The sequence below is a fragment of the Urocampus carinirostris genome, chromosome 16, assembly GCF_059441175.1.
Source record: "Urocampus carinirostris isolate Australia breed hairy pipefish chromosome 16, RoL_Ucar_1.0, whole genome shotgun sequence".
In the NCBI taxonomy this organism is placed as follows: domain Eukaryota; kingdom Metazoa; phylum Chordata; class Actinopteri; order Syngnathiformes; family Syngnathidae; genus Urocampus; species Urocampus carinirostris.
In genome coordinates this window covers 22,932,483-22,959,357 of record NC_142364.1, presented here as the reverse complement: position 1 = coordinate 22,959,357, position 26,875 = coordinate 22,932,483, and the positions used below count along the sequence as shown (strand labels likewise).

At 37.4% G+C, this 26,875-nt stretch overlaps 1 protein-coding gene across 4 annotated transcripts in view; it reads right to left on the bottom strand.

Annotated features, from left to right (window-relative positions):
- astn2 (astrotactin 2) overlaps window positions 1–26,875 on the bottom strand; it is a 391,785-nt gene that overhangs the window by 364,191 nt on the left and 719 nt on the right. The window contains exons 1-2 of one of the 4 annotated variants that reach the window (XM_088355423.1): window positions 7,654–7,684; window positions 7,448–7,576 (exon numbers count right to left, since the gene is read on the bottom strand). The exons of 2 other annotated variants lie outside the window; for them this stretch is intronic. The gene's annotated coding sequence lies outside the window, so the exon portion shown is untranslated. Of the gene's footprint in view, window positions 1–7,447; window positions 7,591–7,653; window positions 7,685–26,875 lie in introns of those variants that run through there. One more of the 4 variants, XM_088355425.1, reaches the window with a different exon arrangement.

Below are 26,875 nucleotides of genomic sequence, written 5' to 3'. Positions count from 1 at the left end.
GTTCTCCCCGTGCTTGCGTGGGTTTCCTCCGGGCACTCCTGTTTCCTCCCACATTCCAAAAACATGCATTTCAGGTGAATTGGCCGCTCCAAATTGTCCCTAGGTGTGAATGAGCGAGTGAGTTGTCTGTCCCCGTGTGCCCTGCGATTGGCTAGCAACCAGTTCAGGGTGTCCCCTGCCCACTGCCCGATGATTGCTGGGATGGGCTCCAGCACCCCGCGACCCTACTGAGGATAAGCGGTGTAGCTGATGATGATGATGATGATGATGATGATGATTTTGGTTAATCAATGTGACAGAATCGAATGCTCAGAATATACCCCCAATGCAACTAATTGTCTTTTTGGAGGACATAATTTAGAAGAACATATCACAATCTAAATTATTTTTTTTTTACTGAGTGGAAGTGTATAGTTTTCTTTCACATGGAACTATCATTCAATAGTTGCCCTTTTAGAAATTGTATCGAATCAGTTTTGGGTAGTGAAATTTAACCCTCAATTGAGACAAATAAAATGTTTTGTGTGTCGGACATTACACCACAATCATAATTTGCTGTCTGAATAGAAGCTAAGCTTGTAAAAGTGTCTAGGTAATGTTAACATCAGATTTAAGTTATTTTTTTCTGTCTATTGTTTTTGAATATGTTCACAATTACCTATCACAAAAAAAACTTTTGTACGAATTGTAATCATTTGCTGGATTTTGGATTTAGGTTTTCAAAATTATTCCAAAATTGAGTTTCAAAAATAGCGTCCGCAGAGCCTACATTAAGGACCGGAATTCTTTAGAAGGTCACATTTTTCAATCTGATTCTGATTGAGTTTTATGTACTGCAAATATGGCGTTGGTTTAAGAACTGGGATCCTTAATTGTGAGGGTATCCACGCAAAAGAATGGATTGTAGTATGAACTTTATATTTTAACAATTTTTGTTTTTTTTTAACTAAAATTGACCAATTTTGACATTATATGAGCATTGTAAGGTCGCAATTCAACGCAAATTGTTGTCACCAATAAATTACCCAGGCCTAACACATTTGGGCATCCCACTATCCACTCTTAAAAAGGGTAATGCTTTTTGGGATGCGGTAGGGAAACAATCGTTCTTTGAGAGTCATAGTCTGGCTTTTTGGGAAAATTTCACTTTTGCAAAACAACAGCAGCTTATAAGCAATCTTTTGGATCGTCCTGTAATACATATGGAGAGGGATGGGCCCCACCAGGCTGTACTTGCCCAAGACACACCACAGGAATTGATGCCCCTACGACCCTAGTGATTAAGGGACCAACCAACCAACCAACCAATGACCCTGGTTTCCTACTTCATCATCGTAGTCAGACCCTACCTTTTTTGGAAACAGGGAGGAGGACTATGGCTTCTAAGGAGTATGGATTTAATTAACTTAATTTACAGCAAACAAGGCCCAGGTTGGAGGTACTGTCTTGTTTTGTCTAGATATTAGGCCTATTTCCGTTGATGATTGATTGTGAAGACGAACAAACAGTAAAGCACATCATTAAGCTATGCCACAGACTTCAGGGGCCTAAGTTGGACTTACAGAGAGGTTTTAAAATGTCTGTCATCAATTCAACGGAGATGAAGCGTTAGAAAGCGAAAGCCGTATTTACCCGACTTAAATGCTGATGGCTTGAAAGTGCCGCACTGAATGAACCCATTAATACTGTTTGTTGAGCTGTCTCATTACCAAGTTAATTGTGCATTTGTCCCGATCATGGTCACGCTACGGAACAGTGAGCTTGCAATTGGACTAATGGATAAAAGGCGCAAACTGCAAATGTGCACCACTTGATTATAAGCGGCAAAGTTCCCTAAAATCGCGAAATCGACTGCGACTGAAGGGGAACTTTAATGCAGGGTACTCGCACCAGAGGCAAAACATCTGATCTCTATTGAATATTCAATTTAAATTTACATTAATTACTTTAAAAAAAGTTTCTGTCTCATTTTTTTTGTGCAAATCCAGACCTGCTTGTAGTTGAATCTGTACCTTTTTGTCACTAACTAGCTAAGCACTAGTATAAGGTGTACCTCCAAAACAACAACTCAAGAGAAACCTTAAGTTCAAGTGTATTAAATAATAATAATAATAATAATAATACCGCCAGTGTTTAGTGAATATCAGTTCTAGTTGTCCTGTGATTATTATCCTATTCTTGAAATCGATGAATCAAAATAATGATCGGCCTTCTCGTAGGAAACACATATGTATAGAAGATGATACGACTAGGGTGCCTATATGGTGGTTTTATTGGTTGGGTTAACGTCCCAATTAAGGCAATGTATGTACCAGTGTTCTCGTTTGCACGCGTCTCTGCGCCCTAGACGCATAATTATAATTATCTCCGAGCAAGAAAAGGACTTTTCTGCCAAAATGGACTAAATTATATTCCTGGTGACGCTATGAGGAGGATGATAATGGATTGTACCTTGAGAAGGCATTACAACTATGGCGGGACAGCAAACCACAAAGAATACATAAACTGAAAAATTTGAAGTGATAACTGCTTTGTATTACCAATTAACTGTGATGATTAAAACTGAATGAAAAATAGATTAATATAATTACTTCAGCAAGAATATTTTGTATAATGTACAATTGTTGTGAACTGAAAAATCTTGAAGTGATAACAATTTGTATTACCAATAAACTGTGATGATTAAAACTGAACGAATATATATATTTTTATTATATATTTGTCGCCGATTTACAATTTCAACCGCGATAACACTAAATTTTGGGGACCCATAGATCTCTGTTGGAACCCATAGATTTTTGAGCATGCGGGTCCCTGGGACCCATCACTTTTCAGAGGTAAAATTAACACTGATGTACATTGAAAATAAATCATAACCAGCTCATTTTATAACAAATGTTTATGCGGGTAACTTTTTTGTCAATGTTAGCACACACTGTTATTGCGGAAAATTGATTAAAAAGTATAAAAACAGTAAAAGGTTTTTTTTCTTAAATCAAAAACAATGTATCCCAACAACAATTTATAAACAATATTATCAGGTACAAACAACTGCTTTGAAAGTTTAACACTTTGTATAAAATTAATCAAAAATACTATTTACAATTGAAAATCAGTGTTAGGTGTCACCGTTGGAGCCCATCCCAGCTATCTTTGGGCAGTTGGGCAGGGTACACCCTGAACCAGTTGCTAGCCAGTCACAGGGCACACAGAGAAGGAAAACTCACTCTCTCATTCACACCTAGGGGCAATTTGGACCGGCCAACCTTACATGCATGTTTTTGGAATGTGGGAGGAAACCGGAGTGAGGAAATCCACGCAAGCACGGGGAGAACATACAAACTCCACACAAGAAGGTTCGATCTCATGACCTCAGAACTGTGCCTCACACACGCTAATCACTGCACTGCCATGCTGCCATGCTATTGATTATTATAAAAAATAAAAATACAATGTTTTTGAGTATTCTCTTGTAAAATAAAATAAAAAAAACATTGGACATTGGGGGTTGTTTCTGAAAATCAACCTTGGCATTGGATTGGTCAATTTTTAACCCGAACTTCGGTTAATTTTAACCAAACTGTGTTGAGAGTGTAGGATTGAGTGTTTTGAATAAAGCTGAAATCTTGTTATTTTTCTACATTAACCTTTCTAAGAAGAATCTATCTTTTTATTTTATTTTTAACGACAAAAAAGGCTTTGTTAATAAACTGGGCTGGTCAACCTTGTGAAGCAGTGGTCCCCAACCTTTTCTGTACCATGGGCCAGTTAATTGTCCGACAATCGTCATGATTCCAGCCAGATAATATTATTAGCAATAATGAAAATAAAAATAATTGTAATAATGATAACAACAAATCGACCGTTTAATCACAAGACCTCTATGGGCGTAGATGTCATTAAAGTTTCTCTCATCATCACATTATTTTTACTCACAGTATAAGAGACAAATGTTAGACAATGGACAAAACAGAAAGTTGTCCTGAAAGATATAAATAAATGCCAAAAAAGCACAACGAGAAACTCTTTGGTGTGTCTGATGATGAATTAAACTTTGAAGGACATTGAATAAATACATTGTAAATATGTTAGTGTATTTTATTCATAGTTTATGTTTTATTTTTATTTTTTTTTAATTATGGCACCATTTATTCCACAATATGATGCCGTGTGATGATAAAAAAAAAAAAGAATGTATTTTCTGTCGTCATCTAATCTATTTTTGACTTGGTCTCTTTGCTATTTCTAAAACATGGTTTTACTTGAATTATGTAATGCGACGGACTTGGTGTGAATCCTGTTTAAAAAAAACTTGGGGAAAAAACAGGCCCAGTCTTGTAAACCAAGCTGCTGGCAGGCTCTCTTTGGTCTCCGCCGAGGACGGCTGCAGGCTGTGAATCACCACGGTAGCAGCGGAACAACAAAGAGGAAGCAGGACAGGAGGTGGGATGCATTCTGAGTAATGTCTGAGTTGTTCACTCAAATTGCTGATCAGCTTTCAGGATTACATTTGATGGTGCAAAACTTTATAAATATCCATCAGGCATGATTGGGAATAAAACAAAAACATCAATCGGTTATAATATTTGCGATTCACTACGAAACAGAATGACCTGTCGATATTTCATGATTCAGGGTTTAGATTAAATAACCCGTCTGGATTTTTCACAGAACAAAAGTCAGAAAATAAACAATAACGCTATTTATAAAACAAATAATAACCAAATAAATCTTTTTAGGTTTGTCTTTGTAGCGTGCAAAATGTTCAACGAAATTGGTATACTTCTTTGGTACTCTGATTAAAAATAGTTTGATAATGAGATAAAATCCAATGCCTTTTCATTTCTTGTCTATATAACAGGTAGACTAGTCTTAAGAGTTTGGCACTCTTGCTCTGTCCACTCCACGCATCGGCCCGGTATTGCAGTACCTCCGGGAACGGTGCATTCGCAATGATCGCAGCAAGGCTTTAGGGCTAGGACCTTAGCTTGGCCTTTTGGCTGAGAGTAAGTGTCCCGTCTCCTAGGCTTTGTAGCGTATTATGAACTGACCGATAACGGATAATGGATAATGAATAACGAAGATAGATCAATAACCCTTAAAAAACCCTCTCACCATGGCAACCCAGATTTAAATACCATTACCATAGTTGTGTCACACTGCTTTTGGGTATTGGTAGGGGGTTGGACCTAATAGGGAAGCGTAACATGATTTGGGGACCACTGCATGATAGCTTGAAATATTATATCAGGTTGTGCTGACTTCGAGGACCTTTTGCAGTTGTTTAAAATTTCCTTCATCCATAAAATAAATCATTTAAAAAACGTGGGGATTAAAAAAATAGTACTGTTTGCCTCAAATGCTTTAATACTCATTATGTAAACTTCCCACCTGAAGGCAATTGTGAGCCACAAATACAGCAGGGGTATCCCAAGTCTGTTCAAAGACAGGTTTTTTATTCCTATACTATGGGCCCTATTTTACAAAATAACCCACATGCATTTACCACAAAAAATTATATTGTATTTACCGAGCAAAAAAAAAAAGGTTGCCTTATTTTATTTATTTGCTCGAACCACATTTATCCGTGTACATATGCATTTTCTCTACCACTAAAACCATAATTAAAAGTTTAGGTGTGGTTTGAACAATTTTATTGACACTTTTAACAGCAATTAAACACATTCACAATTTCATTATATCATATTCTAACAATATGAGGTTTGAACAATTTTTATCAACACTTTTAACAGCAAGTGGGGTTTTTAAGGGTTATTGTTCTATCTTCGTTTTTCATTATCCATTATCCGTTATCGGTCAGTTCATACTACGCTACAAAGCCTAGGAGCCGGGACACTTACTCTCAGCCAAAAGGCCAAGCTAAGGTCCTAGCCCTAAAGCCTTGCTGCGATCATTGCGAATGCACCGTTCCCGGAGGTACTGCAATACCGGGCCGATGCGTGGAGTGGACAGAGCAAGCTCTTAAGTGTTTTTTTGGTTTGAACAAATTTATTGGCACTAATAACAGAAAACAATTATGACAATCTCAACAGCAATTAAGCACATTCACAATATTATATTCCAATATGACGTTTTTAACAGCAAACACAAAGTGAGGTTTGAACAACCCTTCTCGAAAATCTCATGGTCTACCCGAGAGTAGTACTTTTTTTGGTTTGAACAAAGGTTTACTGTAGCATATGACCGTATTTTAGCAGAGGAAAATACATTTAATTTTATCTTATCATTACACTATGTTTACTCATGGTTCCACGGTGTACATTGTAAAATGGGATCCTTATGGGAAGGAATTCAGCCAAAACAACATTTTACAATATGGCATGGAGAGCGAAATTAGTGTAATTTTTGTGAACAAATTCAACGCCTTTTCCAATGCCATCTAGTGGTCCAGAAAATCAACATTGGCTTTGAGATTATTGTATCATTAGTATTACTAATATCAAGTCAAGTCATGTTTATTTGTGTAGCTCTTAATCACAAAGAGTCTCAAAGGGGTGCCAGACCATAGATTATTGGAAAACACAGACTATTATTACACCATCCCCTGATCTAAAACCTACATGAGGGCAAAGAAAAACTCAAAAACCTCAAAATGAGGAAAATGAAGAAACCTTGAGAAGGGGCCGCACATGAGGTTTTTCCCCTTCAAGGATGACCAGGCTGCAATCGATGTTGCAATAACAAATAATACACAGATATTGGCCCTGCGATTGGCTGACAACCAGTTCAGGGTGTCCTCTGCCCACTGCCCGATGATTGCTGGGATGGGCTCCGGCAACCCTACGACCCTACTGAGGATAAGCGGCGCAGCTAATGAGATGAGATGAGACACAGATATTGTCAACCTAAAATATAGGTTATTCAAATGCTACAGAATAGAAGTGTGTTTTAAGCCTAGATTTAGACAGTTCCACTGAGGTTGCAGATCAAATCTCAGTGGGCAGAGCATTCCACAGCCCTGGGGCCCGAATGGAGAACACTCTCGAACCTATTGATGCCTTCGTGGCTCTTGGGACCACAAGTAGACCAGCATTATTACTAATGTTATTATTGATTACGGCCATGACCATATTGTCAGACATTTAATCGGTCCATGGTACAGAAAAGGTTGCGGACCAATGTATTAGACAACGTGTCAATCAACTGTCGCAGCAATTTCAAATTTTACACAAAAGAAGCCAAAGTCCAAAGTCCAAACACAAATGTTCCTTGCCGTTACTTTAACTACAATTACAGCTTTCCCCCTATACAGCTGCCGGGTGGACGACAGATGCGTAGAATTTTTTCATTTTCTCCTCAAATCTGGCATCTTGAAAGTCAAATCTCATTTATTCTCCCAAGCACGCCTTCAATATGCATGACGATCTCAACCGTCTGCTGTGTAAATACCTGTGGCAACATAATGGGACGCAAATCCACTGCTCACCTCAGGCCTTTAACCAGTCTAAAGACAGATCAGCGAGCCGCAACCTCTGGAGGCAACGCTCGGCTGTGTTCTTACTTCTGAGGGTAATTGCTGACGGATCTGAGCTTAATCCACTGCCAGACAAAACACCTGCCCAAAAAAAAAAATTTTAAAAAAATCCACCGATCATCAAATGCAAAGACTGTGCAAAACGGAGTTTCTACAACCTTGCCATGCCAATGAGCCTCTCCGTGTGAGGCGAAATCCTCCCTTTGGGCTGAGAATGCTCAGCTTGCTTTAAAATAGTGTTGTTCAACCAGTATGCCAGGTAACACGAGTGCGGAGTTCTGAAAAAATTGCCTCATTTTATCTTTGACAATATAGCATGTCATTGGTCTGTCTTTGCTTTTTTCGAGTGACCAGTTGAGTAACTAGTACAGAGTTTCCCATATAATTTTGTGAGACCACGGTGGGTGGACAGTCTAGGAAGGACAGGGCATGCATCAACCCCTTCCCCTCCCGGAAGGATATTTTGTGAAAATGTAAATTTAAACACAACAATCTGGTGTTTTATTAGAGCAAAATCAAGAGGCTAGATCGAAAATGAATCCGTGCCATTGTAAACAATTGAATCAAGAATACATCAGTTAGAAAAGGCAATAAGGCACAGCACAAAAGTCACAACCATAAGCATGGTAAAGACAGGAGTTTAATGCAAAAAATAAATGGGAAAAATAACCGCACAATAGGGCGCGAGTGCCCTCTGCTGAGGCAGCTGTTGTGCGGAAGAATAAAATTCCCCATGAGTAAAAAATACAGACAAAAACTTGTCGGAGTTCGTTTTTAGCTTCCTCTGCTTACGAACACTTGGTTCATTAATCTTCAATTATCTCATGCCTGTTCAGTTTCCATGATTTTGCGTTTTAGCATATAAATCAACACACCATAGCGGACAAACACAAAGAAAACATTCAACGGCGGGAAAATTTGGTTTTTGATTTAATTCATATTTGGGGGGGGACTCTGTTCAGCTTCAGCACAATAAATCAAATTGCAAGATACGCTACGGCATTGGCATCCATGATTACTTCCGCGAACAATGCATCACGTGTGACGTAACGTGTTCTCTTTCGCGTAAGAGGGATGCGCTAGCATTCGCACAGGAGACACATAGAGGTCACAGACGACAGCATCCAAGTCGCATTTAGATGGAAATGTTAACGATTTCACCCAAAAATCGCATTTGAGCATTGAGCACTGCAGTGTGAACGGCAGCCTCTTCGTGTCGCCAGCTACGCCCGCTGATTTACTTGACACACAGGGCGAACTGCACGATAGACCATGCATTGTTTGAAGAAAATCTGAGACATTTTTATGTTTGCCTTATACATATGAAAATAAGCTAAATGAAACTGGTGCTGGATGGTGTGCCTTCAAAATCTTTGATAAAACAATGTGTGCCTTGGCTCAAAAAGGCTGCTGCTTTTTAAAATCCAAAATGGATAATGTAATCGTTCTCCTCCATATCGTTTTTTTACAGGACAGTTAGAAAAAAAGATCTGCTCTCACTCTACAGGGAATGTTCGGTTTGGCTCTCTCGTGTATTTGAATGGGACGGCAGCAACCGTGAGTCATTTTCCAATTCCAAACGGGATGAGGATGCGCTAAAGCTGGAACACTTCCAAGGTACGGAGGGAATTCCAGTAGGAATCAGATTTAATGGGTCTTAAATATCTTTGTGATGGGCTTTATAAAGACAAAGGCACCCTTTTTTCCCGTTTCATGTCAGTCATCACGTGCTTGATTATGAAAGACATGATTTAGGTAAATCCTTTAGTCTAGACGACTCTAAGGGAAGTGGCACAATGGCAGTATGATGCACCTTCTATTTCAAGATGATCCGTTTGGGTTAAAGTCTTATGGTTGGATAATTCACAATAAAATGACAACCCCTCTGGTCTGTTAGCCGATTCGAGAAACAAACAGTGGGGGATTAAAACTCCCCACAAAAAGTCGTATACAAATAATATAAATAGGGGGGAAAAATCAACAAATAAAATATATATACCGGTAGAATAAGAAATTAATAATTAATAGATGGATTGACATATAGTACAAACGCTCATGTTGAAAGTATTTTTTTTAAATAAATCTGAGCACAGCATAGTTTGATAATTTTTACTCTAAATACTTGTACTTATTTTGACATATTGTGGGCCCCTAAATTTCATAAACATCGGAATGAGCTCAGCAAATGTTACCATTTGATATATTTACTGTTTTGCACGATTTTTAATATGTTGATCTTGAGTTAATGTCGCTGATCTGATTAAATGCATTATTATTTATTGATTTCATGTAATTTCATTTTCCGGTACATGGTTTGACAAGGTCAGTCAAAAGGTTTATAGTTTAGAATTTCTATTTAATTTTTGAATTTCAGATACGCTATATTTTTTTCTGTTACCGAGTAATAAAGTTATTCGTTGTTTTAAGATGGTCCATATTTCTTATTTTATTATCCTACATGTTAATCAGGATCATGTAGTGTACAGCAGTGTACGTTGAACAATTGTATGGACACATTTACTCAGGGAGTGCTAGGTGATTTAGGGTGTTATTCTTGGGGGGCAGCAGTAGGCGGATTTTGCGCAAAATGATTTCTTCTTCCGAGGGGTGTTGGGGTGGGGCGTGCCAGATACTTTTTGAGAAGCACTGCTTTACATAAATCAATTGATCTGTGTTGCCATTTGGATTTTTTTGAAGTATTTTTTTAATAGACTGCTACAAAATAGATGTATGTCTTTATTTTAGGTTTACATATATAGTTGTGTATAAGTGGTATATTTAGCAAATATGTTTTATTTTCATATGTATTATTACTGTATTTATAATTCATATTTTAATTCTATTTTTACATTTGTAATACTTTACATATTTTTGGGGGTTTGCTGTTTTAATACTGTATGTTACTTTCAGTTATCTAACACTACAATTTGTATCTGTTTATGTATTTGCATTTTTACTTCCCCGTTGAAACTTCAGGGTATTAAGGAATACAATATTTTAGTTTAAATACCTCAAAGTTGAAGGTGATTATCCATAGATGTTGATCGTAAGTTGTGTTCTATCCAAATTTTGCTAGGTCAATGCAATGCTAGGTCGTGTGGTTTAAAATAGTTAAAAGCAACAAAACAGAGGCTAGAAACCAGGCTAGCCACAAGCTATGCACAGGGTAACTTTGTACACGCTGGGAGTTTTAGTATTGTACTTCAGTATTCATTCCAGATCAACAGTATCAATCAGCTCCAAGTAGTTGTTTAGTATCGATCATATTCATTTGGATCGATTTGCCTACTCTTACTTTTTAACTCCACTTCTAATTATTACCTGTTAATAACATAGTATCAACAAAGTAATAAAATAAAACGTTGTTGAATTAGAAATGCATATAACTGTGTCAGAGCCCGAACAAACGGTGGACCCAGACGCGTAATGTTTTCATACGACTTGTACCAGCTCGGTAGCCTGGATGGTAGGGCGCCCGCTCCGAGACTGGGAGGTCGCTGGTTCAAGCCTCGGTCAAGTCATACCTAAGACTTACAACATAGGTACTCATTGCCTCCCTGCTTGGGGGCGAATTGGGGGGTCTGGTCACCTAAGATCGAAACCGGACAGGACAGACGGGATCGATACCAGATACAGGATACACGAGCAGATACCAGACAGGACGAGACAGACGGGATATATACCTGATACGTGGTACAAGAGTAAGATACCAAACAAGACGGGACAGATGGGATCGACACCGGAGACCGGATACTAGTGCAAGATACCAGGAAGGACGGGACATTTGGGATTGATACCGGAAAGAGTATACCGAACAGAGTCAAAATGCACGTCTTGTAAGTGCAGAGGTTCGTTGACAGACTGACAATGAGTGAAGCAACTCTGCCTGTATCCAAGGTATCGTCTTTGACAGGCTTGTACAAAGATAAAACTGACTTTAAACAGGAGGGGAGCCAATCAGGCAATGAGCAGCAGCTGGCGCCAAGCGAGTGGCCCCAGGTGAGGGCAATCGGCAATCGTGACAAACTGTGTTTCCCATTGAATTTTGTGAGATGGATGGTGGATGGACAGTTTACACAGTTCCGGGGCCATGTTCCCCAGGAATACATTTTGTCTATTTTGTTATCAAACACATTGATTATGTGCATTTTTAGAGCAAAACCAAGAAGGTAGCTCCATGATCAATGTTTGCCCTTCTATTTTATTCTTCTATTCTAAGCATGGTAAGTGACAAATGTATTGACATTGTAACATGTGAATTGCACAAGGAAATAAACATTCATCTATGGAACCGTGACTAAAAAATATAATGAGATGATTGCAGAGACCCGGGTTCGATTCCTGTTGAATCCAACCGCAAAGTTTGAAATGAGAAAAAGTGAGACAATGTTTTTTCTGATTTCTAATTTCTAAAAACATAGGATTGTTATAAACAAGCGAGTGTTATACACCATCAAATATGGTATAGTTTCCTCCAAAAATAGTATCCTATGTTTGACTGTACACGTTTATGAGACTGATGGCCCGCTAGAATCTTCCAATGGTATGGAAAAAACTGAAATCAAACTGGGTGCCTTTTGTGCTGATTTGTAACAAAAAGTAGCTTTAAATTTGAAAAAGCTTGGAGACTGGTCCATCTAAATCTACTTAAAGCTACACTATCTTACGCTACGGGCAGAGTGCATTTTGATGGGACACCAACCAAAGTCACTACATCCCAAAACTGTTGCGAGTATTTCCAAAGTTAAGACACACATTACATTTTATTTGCCACTTGGGTTGCTCCATTATGTAGCGGGGACACATTAGAGGCTCCACAGGTGCAGAAAGAGTAACTCACCTAAATTGCCCTGATAAATCAGTGTCACATTACATATTCAATGGTCACACACCAGGGAGTTGATACGAGGGCTGCATGATTTTCCAAAAGCAAAAAAAATATATAGTTGTGATTTGTCAGACCTGTATTGCAATTTGATGCGATTTTCGAAGCTTACATTTCTGTGCTTGTTTGGTATTTGGGGAGAACTTAAATGTAGTGACATGCAAACTTACCTTGAAATGATATCCTTGGAGACTGAGAGTATATGACTGAAACAAAATAACAACTATAGATCTACAAATAATAACAGATTGCTGTTTTATAAATGGTGTTCATTGTCTTTAGGAAAAAATAACATTTATCAAGTTTCCAGCAAGTCATTTGTGTCCCCTGTTGTCTTTCGCTTTTTCAACATCATGAATAACGATTAAAGCATAATCGCCTCAGCAACTTATAATATAGAAAAGCCTCATTTACCGTTGTTGTAGAACAGGGTTGTCAAAGTCAATTGGACATTGGGCTGAATCAAAATTGTGACTACAAGCCCAGGGCGGGACTGATCGCAGCTGGTGACCTCGAAAGCAGGGCTAGACAATACTAAAGTTACTAGCTAACAGCTAAGGCAAAATATGTGCTCAGTTCAGGCTCAAAGCCAAAAATCCAAAGATAATTAAATTTATAATAAAGAGAAAAAATATTTATTTCCTGTGCATTCATTTAAAATGTTCCAAACCCGATGCTCGTTGCTAATACTTGTTGTAAATGCTAATACAGCTAGTGACAACATCTGTCTATGTCAGCCGCTTAAGTAAAACTAGTTGTTCATGTTTTGCTAAACGCACTTAGCAACCCCTAAACCAATTAATATACAAATACTTACGGTAACAGCTAATCACTAAAGGAAAATATGTTCTCGCTCCATTACATAATTAATTTTGCTGTGTATCATGTGCATTCATTGTTTATCTTCATTTTTTTTTTTTTTATTTTGATATTCGTTGTTTAGAACCTTGGAGGTCTCACAATGGTTATTTTTGTACAATTTCCCTAATTGTAAAAAAAAATAAATGAATAACTTGCTCCTTTTAATTATTATTATTTTTTGTCAATTAAAACAAGGAAAAATCTATTTTGAATGAACAAAAGTTCTTGGGAAGCAGACGGTAGAGCATTTTAAGAGATTATTTCTCCAAATGTTGGGGAAAAAACACTTCAAATGGGCAAAACAATTTTGCTTAAATTAAGTGAAGAATATCTTAAGAAAAAAAAATGAAAAAGCAAAATGTTCCGCCAATGGGATAACAATTACTAGTTTGCGGTAAAAGATTTGAAAAAATGGAGAAACATAAAAGAGACACAGAAATATGAAACATGCACATCTCCGTCCCTATCATCGCTGTCAATTTCAAGTCGCTAAAGTTTCCTATGTTTCCTCAGAAGAAATAGCAAATACAAATTGCTCCATTACCCTGGCAACCAACAATAAAACAACTCAAACACGTGTGTGTTGCAATCTGGCACTATTCTCTACAGGGTGGTTCCCCTGGCGCTGTCGCCTCATAAGATAGGGCTCACAGTTTACACGACACAACCCACATTTCGTTGTTTTTTTGATGCAGTATTTAATATGTGTGTGTCTTTGTAATCATCATCTTGAATTGTCGCATTCAGCAGAACTGAAAATGACGTAGTTAAAAATGGCCCAGATATACGCTGAGCTTAAAATGTAAGTTATTGACGGCAATTAGTTTATTTTTATGGCTTTTTAAGTCGGAGAATAGTGTGGAAAATTGTCTTTGTTAGAGTATTGTATGAAATTGTATTTAAGTCTTTGTTCTAAACTGCGTCTCATGCTTTACATTTAGGAAACTTGAGCCATGAAGAAGTCTTTAACATGTATGTGTCAGATGAATGCATCACGGGTTGCCACACATGCAGATTGGTCCTGACTCCTGATCTATAAAATTGTGGGATTTTCATTTTTCGGCGCTTACTTGGAATGGAATGTATTTGTGTTATAAAGTATCCAGCGAGTCCCATCAACTCTGCATGTATCCAAGGTATCGTCTTTGACAGGCTTGTACAAAGATAAAACTGAGTTCCGTTCTTAGATTTGAGCATGCAGCTTTTAATCTGGTGCAATCTGTTGTCTTGAATTTATGGTGAATATAGTAAACTAGAGTTATTGATATATATCTGTAAGTCATATACCAAGTGGATGGGTACGTACTGGCAAATGCTTTTCTTATTATTTCCAAGATATCGTTGAAAGGGTAAGTGTGTATTATTCATCTCCTCCTAGGGGTAAAAAGACAAAAAAAACATCCCTAAACAAAAAAAATGTTGATTTAAATAATAAGTAAAAATACATATAAATGTACATGTTGTGAAACTCATAGGTTGAGAAATTTGTATTCATTTTACCCTACAAAACACAAAACCTCAGGAAAGGCTGGGCAAAAAAATGAATAAAAGAAAAAAATGTGCTTTTCATCGCCGTGGTTTATATTCTCACTTACGTTTTCCGTCGTAATACACTTTTCAGAGACAGCAAGTGGTCAAATAATACTCACTGTTCCTTTAAGCTCTGTTTCCACCCACTTCCACCCAACATGACATACTCCCATGTATTTTTAGTTTTCCTTAATGTTATAATACAATCGTTTACATTTTTTTTTCATCACGCATCATAAAGCCCGAGTTTGTATACAGGCATTCATAAAGACAAATGCAAAAGCCTCAGCTTCATTTCACATGGGTACTCAATTCTTTGAGGGAGCATACATTGTTGAAATATATACAATCAGTCTTGTTTTTATCTCACGTCGCCCTTCTGTCTGCAATTATGCAGCACTTACAGTAAAAAACAAGTATAAAAAATATAAATCAATGCAACGATGGGCGTGGCCGTCCAAAAAGAGTGTCTTAAATGCATGACAACAAGGAAAGAAAAATGAAGAGGGAAAGAAGGCACCCAATGTATTTCCTCAGCACAGTTCATCTATTTTCCGCGACACTTGCAGTCATAAATCAAAGTGTAGTAGACAGACCACAAGGGGAAGAGTACTTGAGCTGGCTTCCCAATCCTTGATTCCTTCCCGAAACCTCCATGGTGCCGTCAATATTGAAGATGGAAAACCAGGGCTCTTGTGGCTCACACAGCTTCCGTTCCGACTCATGCGCACAAATCTCAAACTGTTACAAAATACAGTGACTGCAGGTGCTACGATACTTGAATTGTAATTGTTTGTACAATTTTTAGAATTGATTTACAGTTTAAGCACCATTGGAATTTCAAACTTTTTCGATTGAATTGTTTATGTTCAGTCAACATTGGATTCTTGACAGATTGATCATGACAGAAAATAGCAGCTGCAATGCACATAGCTTCAAAAATGATTTAATCAGAAGCTAATTATGCAACTACGGGTGGAATTTAAAAAGATCTTGAGTAAATTCTGCTTATTTGTTCATGAAGGAAGTCAATGTTTCACATGTTTAGTAGGCACAAGCCTATTAAAGACCTTGGTATCACTCCCCTTGCAACCCCTTCCCATGAAAAATACATTATTTTCAAAGCATCCCAGCTGCACGTTAAAGTGTATTGACTTCAAGGCTAACAAGAAAATTAAGCAAATACCTTTGCTATTCGTTGTTCCCATTTTGTAACTATTGTAGAGTATTCAACATTTGGTCAGAATTCCATTTTACAACATCAGAAAATGATCAAACAATGTCAAAACATGTGAAGTGAATACTGTGTTTTAAGTTCATCACATAGTATGTTATTTGACTGATACTGGTGGAATGTGAGGTTGGGGAGGGGGACGTATGTTTGCATTGGCGCATCAAAGGTTGCTGTGACAACTCCACCACAGGGAGTCCGCCCCTCCCAGGAGATCGGAACCCAGAGCTGGTAAACGTCTTACCTCGCAATGGCCGTCTGAAATTTTCCAGCCAGAAGGCAGCAGGGCATATCCTGACAAGAAAAACTGGACCGAAACCCTGGCCGGTCCTGACCAAGTCTCAGCTCAACAAGCAGTCAGAGAACTTTGCCAAGTCAGCAACCAAGCTTGATCAAGCTAGCGGCCAAACCAGTGGGACAAAGCCAGCGAAGCCAGGTAAGCCTCAGGCCACCAGCAGTCTACCTCTGCTTCAAAACCTTGCATCCTGTGGTCCTTTTCCTACCTGAGTCCCAAGCCTTCCGAGGTTCTTAATCGCTCCACCGCCGAGGACATAAAGACGGGCTGTTATCTTCAACGACGCAAAACTTGGCAGAACATCGCATTGTTGCTAGGTATGGGTATTAGTGTGACATTAAAGGGATAACTCTATCAAAATACAATAATGAAATAATCAAGCAAACGTTGATGTCCATCAAAATGGTGCTAGTTTAAGTTTTTAACTTCTAGTTGTCATTGTTTTAGTTTCTTATTATTGATTTGTGTTCTATTCAAGCTTCTTCAGTAGATGATTAGTATAAGAAAAGTCCGTAAATTCAAGAGTGTGTGTCTTGATTAAAGTATATTGAAATATCAAAAACGGGGAAAAAAATGACCTAAAATGTGTCTAGCCAGCCATCAGAATAACTAAACAAGGTTTTAATCCGTTTTCCTGACATAGTGATCTAAAAACGTATGTGGTGCTCCAAAAAAGCCGAGACGAGTTTTGGAAAAAATAAACTTGGCTCTTTAATTCAATTGGTCTATAAATTGTTTGTTAGAATAATTTATTGAAAACCCATATTCGCTACACTATTCTTATTATATGTTATTTATCGAGTAAAATAACAACATCCCAACACGTATTCGCCCTATTGCCTTTTGAGTTTAACACTTTATCAAATGCAGTGCTTAAAAGTGGAAATATTATTAAGTTATGCTTTAATTCTTTGTGATCCAGATACTTTATCAAACTATCAAAGTTTTGTTTTTTTTCTTTCTTCTGGCTTTGCCCTTCTGCAGAATTTTAGGATGCAGTCAAAAGGTTTGTCCTCTCCTGGATGAAGTCAAGTGTAATAGCAAAACAACGTAATGGTTTACCCAGAAGTATTTTTAAACAAAAGAGGAAAGTGTCATAATATAATACATTCGAGCTATCTAATTCCAAACACCAAAAGATAGAAACTTTCCCAGGTCGGCTTGAGGTAAATTATTTTTCTTGCACAAAACACCTGTCCGCCCAAAGCTTTTACTGCACTAGAATATTGGGTGTTTTTTGACAATGTTCTGTGCTTGTATTTGTTTTCTATTAGGCCATAACACGTATTAAATTTAGAGCATTTGTCAGCCTACTCAAAATCCCTCAAATTAGTGTAGACAAGTTCACGCCTTCACCAAAACTGACATTAATAGAGTGCGTTCGGCTTCCGGGCGTCTGCAGAAAAAACACTCATGAACACCTACATAAAGTTTTTGTGGGGTGTTAAAGTGCAGAGTGACTGAAGACAGGACAAATGCTTTGGTGTGTGTTGGTGCGTAAATATAAGAGGCTATTTGTGAAATAAGTCGTACTTGCTCTAACATATAATGTCATACGCTCACACAGTAAAACTATACTCCTATACTGACACTTTTATTCCCATGCACAAACACTACTATACTCTCCCATACATGATACTGTGCTCCCATACACACACTACTATCTGCCCATGCACATACTACTGTACTGTTTCACTCATATCACTATACTTACTATCTTACACACACTACTATACTCTCTCACACATATTACCGTAGTCTCATACACACACCACACTACTCACTCTTACACGTATTACTAGACTCTGGACACACTAATATGCTGTCACGCACATAGCAATGTACTTTCTCTCATATATATATATATATATATATATATATATATATATATATATATATATATATATATATATATATATATATATATATGAGTTATGTCAAAGTAAAACAAAACTGAGGTGAGGTTAGCATTACACTAGGTGTGGAAACCCTTTACATTAAAAGCAATTTTAATGGTTTTTGAGAAACATAGTAATGTGTGTGTGTGATATAGAGTCTATACCAGTGTGTTTGTGGGAGTACAGTAATGTGCATTAGAGAGTACAATAGTATGTGTGAGAGTCTAAAGTATTGTGCGTGTGTGTGCGTGCTTGCGTGCATGTGTGTGCGTGAGTATAGTGGTATGTGTGAGAGAGCATAGTGGTATTTGTGAGAGGGTATAGTGGTACAGTATGTGTGAGAAATTATAGTAGTTGTTTGCATGAGAGTAAAGTAGTGTGTGCATGAGAGTATAGTAGTATGTGTGAGAGTACAGTATATTAGTGTATAGCATAGGCATAGCTGTGTCCTTATGGGAGTATAGTTGTGTATGTTGTTATATGTCAAAGCACATATGATTTACTTCTCAAACGGCCTTTCATAGACATGGCTTAACTTCAACGCTCGTATGTCAGTCCCAGCAAGAAGAAAGAGGGATTCATAAGACAATAGCATTAGCCCGTAACAGTTTGTAGTGTGTGATTAATTCAAGAAAGCTAAATCACAGGTGACAATAATTGTGGTTAGCTGGCTAGTTGAAAGAAACAACTGTCTTGTGTTGATTACGTGCTAAAATAGCATAATAGTTACAGACTCACTCGTTTAGTAAAACGTAAACGTATGCCAACTATTTAAGTTTAAAGACCCTCAAGGCACTACTATTTTTACCAGTAATTAGCAACGGATGGATGGATGAATGCCAAGCTTGGGTAGCAGTCTACATATTTGCTCATAAATAATAAACATTACATAAATAATACATGACATGTTTTATAATAGTTAACCATCCAAGCTGAGCAATGGTACCACTATCATTGTATTTCACCATTGACATACTCACGAACACTACCACTTTACACGTCAGACTACCACATTTCTTCCCCTCAAAAATACCTATCATTTAAAAAAAATTACCACTTTTTCAAATTTTAAACACCACAAAAAATGTTTGAAACTAGTATTTTGGTCTACAGTTTCTTTGTTCTGAAGCGAGACTAAGTCTGTGCTTGAATAAACCACTCCAATAGACTCAGATTAGAATTCCGTTTTGTCTGACACTTTTGGTTTAAGACATGCACATGTTGTCACTTTGTTTTTCAATATAATATAGACAGAATGTGTTGCGTGCATAAAACACGAGTGAACATTTTTTTTTTTTTTTTGCTTAATATTTTTATTTGTATAGCCCTTAATCACAAGGAGTCTCAAACGGCTGCACAGACCACTGACTATTGCAAACTACAGACTATTATTACACCATCCCCTGATCTAAAACCTACATGAAGGCAAGGAAAACTCAAAAAATTTAGCATGAGGAAAATAAAGTAACTTTACTAATCTCTTGTGGATCAACTGTGTAACTGTTAAACAAACAAAAAACAACAACAACAATATAATTACACTAGAGTAACTCAGCGATAGTATAAATAGCACACAGACACTAATTTAAATAAAAATATTTAAAAAGCTTTTCTGCTCCCTATTTTTATTTTTTATGAAAATATCTATGTACATGTGGGAACGTCGCAGTTAGATTTTACATATTATAGAAAGGAACTAAAGCACTTACAACTTCTGCAAAGACACCCAGGTGATACGTTTTAATTTTGTACTTTTTAATATAGGTGCTAAACTATAATTTGGTCAAAAAAAAATCACCGGTGATAAAAAAATGCATAGCTTAGTGGCAAAAAGAGTGATTAAGAGAGACTTCCAAGCACCACACGTAAATGCAATCCTATTCCTTTAGATAGTGTGTCCGTGACTTCTATTTTAAGTAAAATATCATTGAAGTGGATTTTTCCTCAAATGTTCTCTGGTTGATAAATTGGGGTCAGCATATACAGCAGCAGTGGGTGGCTTTCTTTGGGAGAGTCCTTGGCTATGGTGACATACATTGGAGAAATTTAAAAATCCAGGTCATTGTTTGATGTTTTGGGGCTCATTTTTCTTTTGTGCTTCTCTCAGCATTGTCTCGAAGGCCGTAATAAATCAATTGGTGGGGCTGATTCAGCTCGCAGGCCTATGATTGACACATGTGATCTAAATCGATGTGATAAGTCCAAGAGACTCTTCATTTAGAGGCCTAAGTCGCATTTCGTCCCAAAATTACACATGGCGCGTCATGAAAATGAATTTGCCTGCTAAATGCCTCCTTATTTTTATCTAAATTTACATTTGCCTAGCCTTGGCCTTTACAACAACTACTTCCTGCTTTTGCATCAAAGAACTGAACATGTAGTACTACTGTGCTCACCAGTCACTGTTAAGATGGCTTGGCTTCCATTAGGCATCAAATTTAAAAAAAGGTATGCATAAGCTAATGGTGAGCTCAGTGACTTGATCAAAACCGTTAACTAAGTCAGCTTTTTGCAAAAGTGAATGCACTTTTTAGCAAAGCTAAAGCAGCGGTGTACAGCTGTTGGACAAAAATGATGGCACTGAAATTTCTGGTCTACTAGTGATTGCAAGAGCCTAGAAGAAATCTGCACGTTTGAGAGCATTCTCCATTCTGGCCCCTGTGCTGAGGAATGCTCTGCCCTCTGAGATTCGATCGGCAACCTCAGAGGAAATGTTTAAATCTATGCTTAAAACACGTATATTCAACAGCTTATGAATGATGTTGACCTTAGGAAGCTGTCAACCGGACATTTTATTATTACTTACAGTGTATTTGATTTTTATGTTGCCTATTTATTGTTTGTCAATGCCATTGCAACATCCATTGCAGCATGGTCATCCTGGTGAGGGGATTACTCCAAAAGCTTCGTTTCATTCTCAAGGTTTTTTTATTTCCTCATGCTGAGTTTTTTTTAGTTTGTTTCTTGCCCTCATGCAGGTTTTACATCAGGGAACTGTGTAATGGTAGTACGTACAGCCCTTTGAGTCTCCTTGTGATTAAGGGCTATACAAATAAACATGACTTGACTTCAGAGGTAATGCTCTTCCGTATTTAGCCACGGATAAATGGAGCGGTGCTAAGCTAATGTAGCAGTAACAGTTCGAGCTGTAAATTTGCTAGCTAGCTGTCTGAGAGCACAGAGGGGCCCTTTTTTCTCACCAGTCGATGTGAACAGAAGTGATTTACTAGTTTAGTGCTCCAAGGCCTTCGCCATCCTGCTAGTGTTTTAAACTTTCCTGCAGAAGCTCTGAAGGAACATGAGGACCAACATAAGAGATTAAAATAACACAGCAGGCTAAATATAGTCATTAAAAAAAAAAAATCGCAGGGTCATGATTATCTAACAGTCGCCACAGTTTATTTTGTATGCTGTACTTTATCTGATATTCGAATAAACAAATAGTTTTCCGATATTTTTCCCAATCCACATCATTGAACCTAATATTTAATTTGCATTAGTTATTTTAGTTTTACAAGAAAAGTACTCCAAATTTATTATGAGCACTCCTAAAGGATATTGCTAATTCTGTGTCAAGCTCTCTGATCTGGTCAATTTTGACCTAAAAATGATCATTGGACATTTGGGGTTAGTGGTAACCTAGCCGCAATAGCCTTAAAGGAAAAGTGTGTACCGTAAATTCCGGACGATAAGCTGCTACTTTTTTCCCAAACGTTCAACCCTGCGGCTTATTCAGTGATGCGGCCAATTTATGTAATTCTTCTAACAGCCGCCAGCGGCGCTCGAGTACAAAAGGTAATATTTAGACCGGTGGAATATATGCGCCAAGGAAGACTGCAACTTCTTAGCTTGTACACAAATTAAATTAGCGCAGAAATATCCTCACCATTCAAATTGCAAAAAAAAAAGACACATGACGCAGATTTCAAGCTAAATGCAATCGAGCAGTCCGATAAAAAAGGAAACAGAGCTACTGCACGTAAACTTTACTTTGCGAGCGTGTTGCTAGCGTGTTTTTGAATAAGGGAGAGTAGGAGGACGTCTATATGATATAGTCTCTTTCCCATACTGGGGAAGACGACTTTGATGACGTCAGTTATAAGGAGGAAGATGAGGATGGTTTACCGTAATTACTACAAGTACGGTATGTTTTTTTAACAGAGCCGTTTACTGTGTTGTGAGCGTGTTGCTAGTAGCGTTTTTCAACCCTCCACAGGCACGGTTTGGGATGAAAGTTATAATATTATTAAAGCTTTGAAAACTCTCTCGGTGTATCGTCTTTCTTTGTAAATATGTGTAACCATGTATAATATGTATTTGCAACCGTATATTTTTGTAATGTATTTAATTTAGAGACTTATTCTGATATGTTTTCCACGGGCGAATCAAAAAGAAGGAGCGAAAACAACGGGGGCTAACGGGAAGTGGAGTAAAGGTGAGATGTGTTTGTGGACGCAGCGGACAATAGTGGATATATATTTTTTCCACCCTTACCTTTGGAAATATACATTTTTTTTCCTTGGATTATTTTCAACGGGACCCAGGTCTGCATCAAACTTTAAGTACGGGTATCATTTTCCTTTCATTTTGCCGGCTGTGGTTTTTTGATTGTGTTCGTTATATTCAGTTACAGTCGCGGGACTCAAAGTCAGATTTGGGTTACATTTATGATTGTGTTACATGTTATGATGTAGTCGCATGCGGCTTATATACAGGTGCGCCTTGTGTAAGTACGAAAGCGGTTATCCTCTTAAAATGTGGTGGGTGCGGCTTATAATCCGGTGCACTCTATAGTCCGGAATTTACGGTATTTATTGTCCACTACATGTGTTGTATTGTGTAGGGGAACCAAAAATGAGTGTTCAATTGAAGAATACAGACTTCTTCTTAGCATTACTTTGCCAAGGCAAAGACCTAAACCCCACTGAAAATGGGTCTGGGACCCACATTTAAGTTATGTCCCACCAGTTGAGAAACCTTGATTTATTCCACTGCTAGTATAGTGGTTATAATGACGCACTATCACCAACGCAACCCAGACTCGATATCCTTAGCATTCTACGTTTTGGGATTCTGGTCGGCGATGATTTTGACTGATCAATACACAATTACGGTAAAATACTAGACACACCATTTTTTTGTCAAGAAAATGTGAATTGTACACAAATAAATACGTGCTTTGGCTTCTTTTTTTCAGATGTAATGGGGAAAGCAAAAAAAAGTAAAGCGCTTTCTAGCAAAGCTCTTGTTTGACAGCAGAGATCTTTCCGCCCCGCTACTAGACCTTCTATTACGATGAACTCAGTGAATCTTTACCCCCAAGATCATCTCAAAAGTGGAACATTCCCACAACCTGTCAACTTAGCAGTTGGGTGCCGTTTACATACATTCCCTATTCTCTGCATGTGTGTGTGTGTGGTATCTCTCATTGCTTGACAGTGACGCAAATTCTAGCTAAGCATCTTATTGAGTAGAAGTAGCACCAGTCACCGTGCACGTGTGCGTGCGCGTTCCCGTATGTGTGAGTGTGTTCTGGTGTGAGAGTAAAATATAAATTTCATGCATATTTGCAAGACCAAATTGCGTCCCTTGATTGGGGCACAGAGAGGCTGAGGGTGTGCATGAAATGTAATCGTATTCCAGCTACAACACAAGGAGAGCCAGCGCACAGGATGAAAAAAAAAGAGGAGATTGTAACTTAAAACGTGTGCAGTGAGGGAAATCACTTTTCAATGGATTCCAAACTGAGGAAAATGAGAAAGTTTTGTTGTCATGGGGTTTAAATAACATTAAAATATGCAGAAAAGAAGCGGAATAAACTTACAGTAATACTCTGAGAATACATTTGTAATTTACATATGTGGTTTATCTGTGCCCTGCCAAATTCTGTTTTCATTCTATACTTTTTAAGTGTTTTCCTTATTTTATGGTCTATTGAAGGTTCTTTATTAGTTAAGTGTGATATGTTTACAACACTTTGTCTTCAGTAGGGGCTGTTATAAAGGGCTTTATAAATAGAGTTAAGTTGAGTACTTTTTTAAGGCTAGTATTATGTGGTACCGTAAATGCTTTAACTACAGGACATTACTGAAACATGATTTTATTTTCCCCACAGCCTTACATATATTACACATGTTAACAGAAAATTAATGGTTAGCTAGCTCTGAAATCAGAAGCTGCCAATAAAATATAAGCACTGCTTCTTTATATTGCACTATTTTTAAAGCACTACTATTGTAATTCAGGGCAATCTCTAAGCACTATGTTGAACATATTTTTACATATTTAGCATGTCATTTTAGTATCTAATTTTTCTCTTTAACATCTTTATTACGTCTTTTAACTTAGAGTGCCATGTTTAATCTTGTTGCATCCAATGCTTCAATACAATATTTATCAATGACTATAGAGACAAATGGTAAATGGTAAATGATCTGCATTTATATAGCGCTTTTCAAATCACTAAAGACTTCCTAAAGCGCTTTACAATTTGCTTCACACTTACACATTCACTCACACTCACACACCAATAGCGGCGACAGCAATGCGAGGTGCCTGCCTGCATATCAGGGGCCATAGGGGTTTAGTTTCGACTGCTCTACAATGTACTTCACATTTTGACCCTTCATACACGCAAATCAATTCAATAGTTTAATTACTACCCAGATTTTGAAGAAGATTTAAAAAGAATTAGAATGTTTTAGTTTTGAGGGTTTAGCAATAAATGAATGTAACAAACATGGTTTTCTTTCGTGGGCCACAAACAATTCAATAGCCGGCCAATTTTGGCCTCCAAGCCTCAAGTTTGACACTTAGTGACTCTTTAAAACTACTTGATATTCGGATATTGTAGTTTTATAATTGCATTTGTTGCCATCAGTATAACTTTTCATAAAACTGTGTGTGGACAAATTGTGTCCTGCACGCCTATGTCCGTTTGTTACTTTGTTCCTGGTTAAGTACCATCCTTATTTGGAGCACCCACTGCTTCCCCCCACATGGGTTCATCACACACAACATTCAACAATACGTTTTATAAACAAATTGGGGGGATACATTTTTGAGGATATTTTCTTTTCAGCAAATTATTGGTCTTGGGGAATCTTACATGAAAAAGCTACTATAGGTATCAACACTTGGTAGAGTAAATATAGGATTAGTGTACTTGATTTAGTATCATATAAATACAAAATTTACACTTTCAAAAACGGTGGGACACAAGTGGTGTGCGATGTTTCATTTATGCAAATGTAAACTCAGAATGCATCCAGGCACAAACATCATCATCAGCAGCAGCAGTATTCATACCTGCCAACATTCCTGCTTTTTGCATTAAACTACAGCTTTTCACCCCTTAAAAACAACTACCGCTTTAAAAAAAAAACTACTAACCAAAAAATCTGTCATTTTAAGTTTCTCTAAAAACCATGATGTCAACAACAACGTATGGACCTACACAAGCACATGAAGCCGGCACAGGAAGATGTTTAATATCGCCAACAAACATTGACTTTTTGACCCGCCAAACTTGCTCTGGAACTGTATGCGGCTCTTTGGCTTTCCATAGTGGTTCCTTGGTGCTTTTTCAAAAATGTTGTATATTGGAAAAATATATGGTTTCTGTAGAAGGACATTTCTGTCATTATTAGGCTTTTATAAGGCTTTTGATTTGTGTGGGTCCAATATGGCTCATTAAAATTTTTGGGTTGCCGACCCCTGCCTAAAAGCAAGAAAATGCAATTTTCCATAACCTCCACATGTTGCCGACAAAGTATAATTTGAAGTAAAAAACATAGAGTCAAATCATTTCCGGCCAGTACAATATATGCTGCAAGATCATTTTTAAACTTATAATTTCAGAGTACATAAGTAATATTAAAACAAAAAACATTTGAAAAGTACAATATTTGTATTTGTTAAAGAAATGTTTGAGCCTGTAAATTGGGTTTGTTCTTTGGTGTCTATAATAATAATGATACTGATAATAACAATAATAATCATCAATATATTAATAAAAGTATCTGCTTCACATGTTTTAGCTATCGCGGCACCTTTTTGGAACGCAACCGCGTCATAAACAAGGGACTGCTGTACTTGTGTTTGGTGTAGACAAATACTAAACTCACACTTTTGAAAATGTTGGGACACATATAGTGTGAGATGTTACATGTATGCAAATACATACATGCCAACGTAGATCTGTCCCTAGAATAGAATATTATAAGAAAGAAAAATAAGTGCTAGAAATAGCCAACGTTCACCACAACAGGAATCTAATGTGATCGTTGGTTAATCACGCATAAAGACAAAGTCTTATTTCAAAATAAAAAAGAAGTCGAATAAAACACTAGTCGTGAGTCAAGATTTGTTTTTGTTGAATTTGAAAAAAATGGTAGGTGTTTTTAAGGGAAGAGAAGGGGTAGTCTAAAGCATACAACGGTTGTGTTGGTGAGTATGATTTAATTGTGAGCCTCTGAAAGATCTCCACCCTAAAGCAAAGGCACATGTCTAATAATTTATGAGTAGGGTCATTGCAAGCATACTTTTTCTACATTAGGGGCGCTGACGAAAAAGAGTTTGACACCCCTGTTATTTAAGTTGTTAAGGTAGCGAATAACCATGAAATAGTAGTCTTAAGAAGTTGAGAAAAGGCATTACTTTACATGTGTTTAATTTGAAA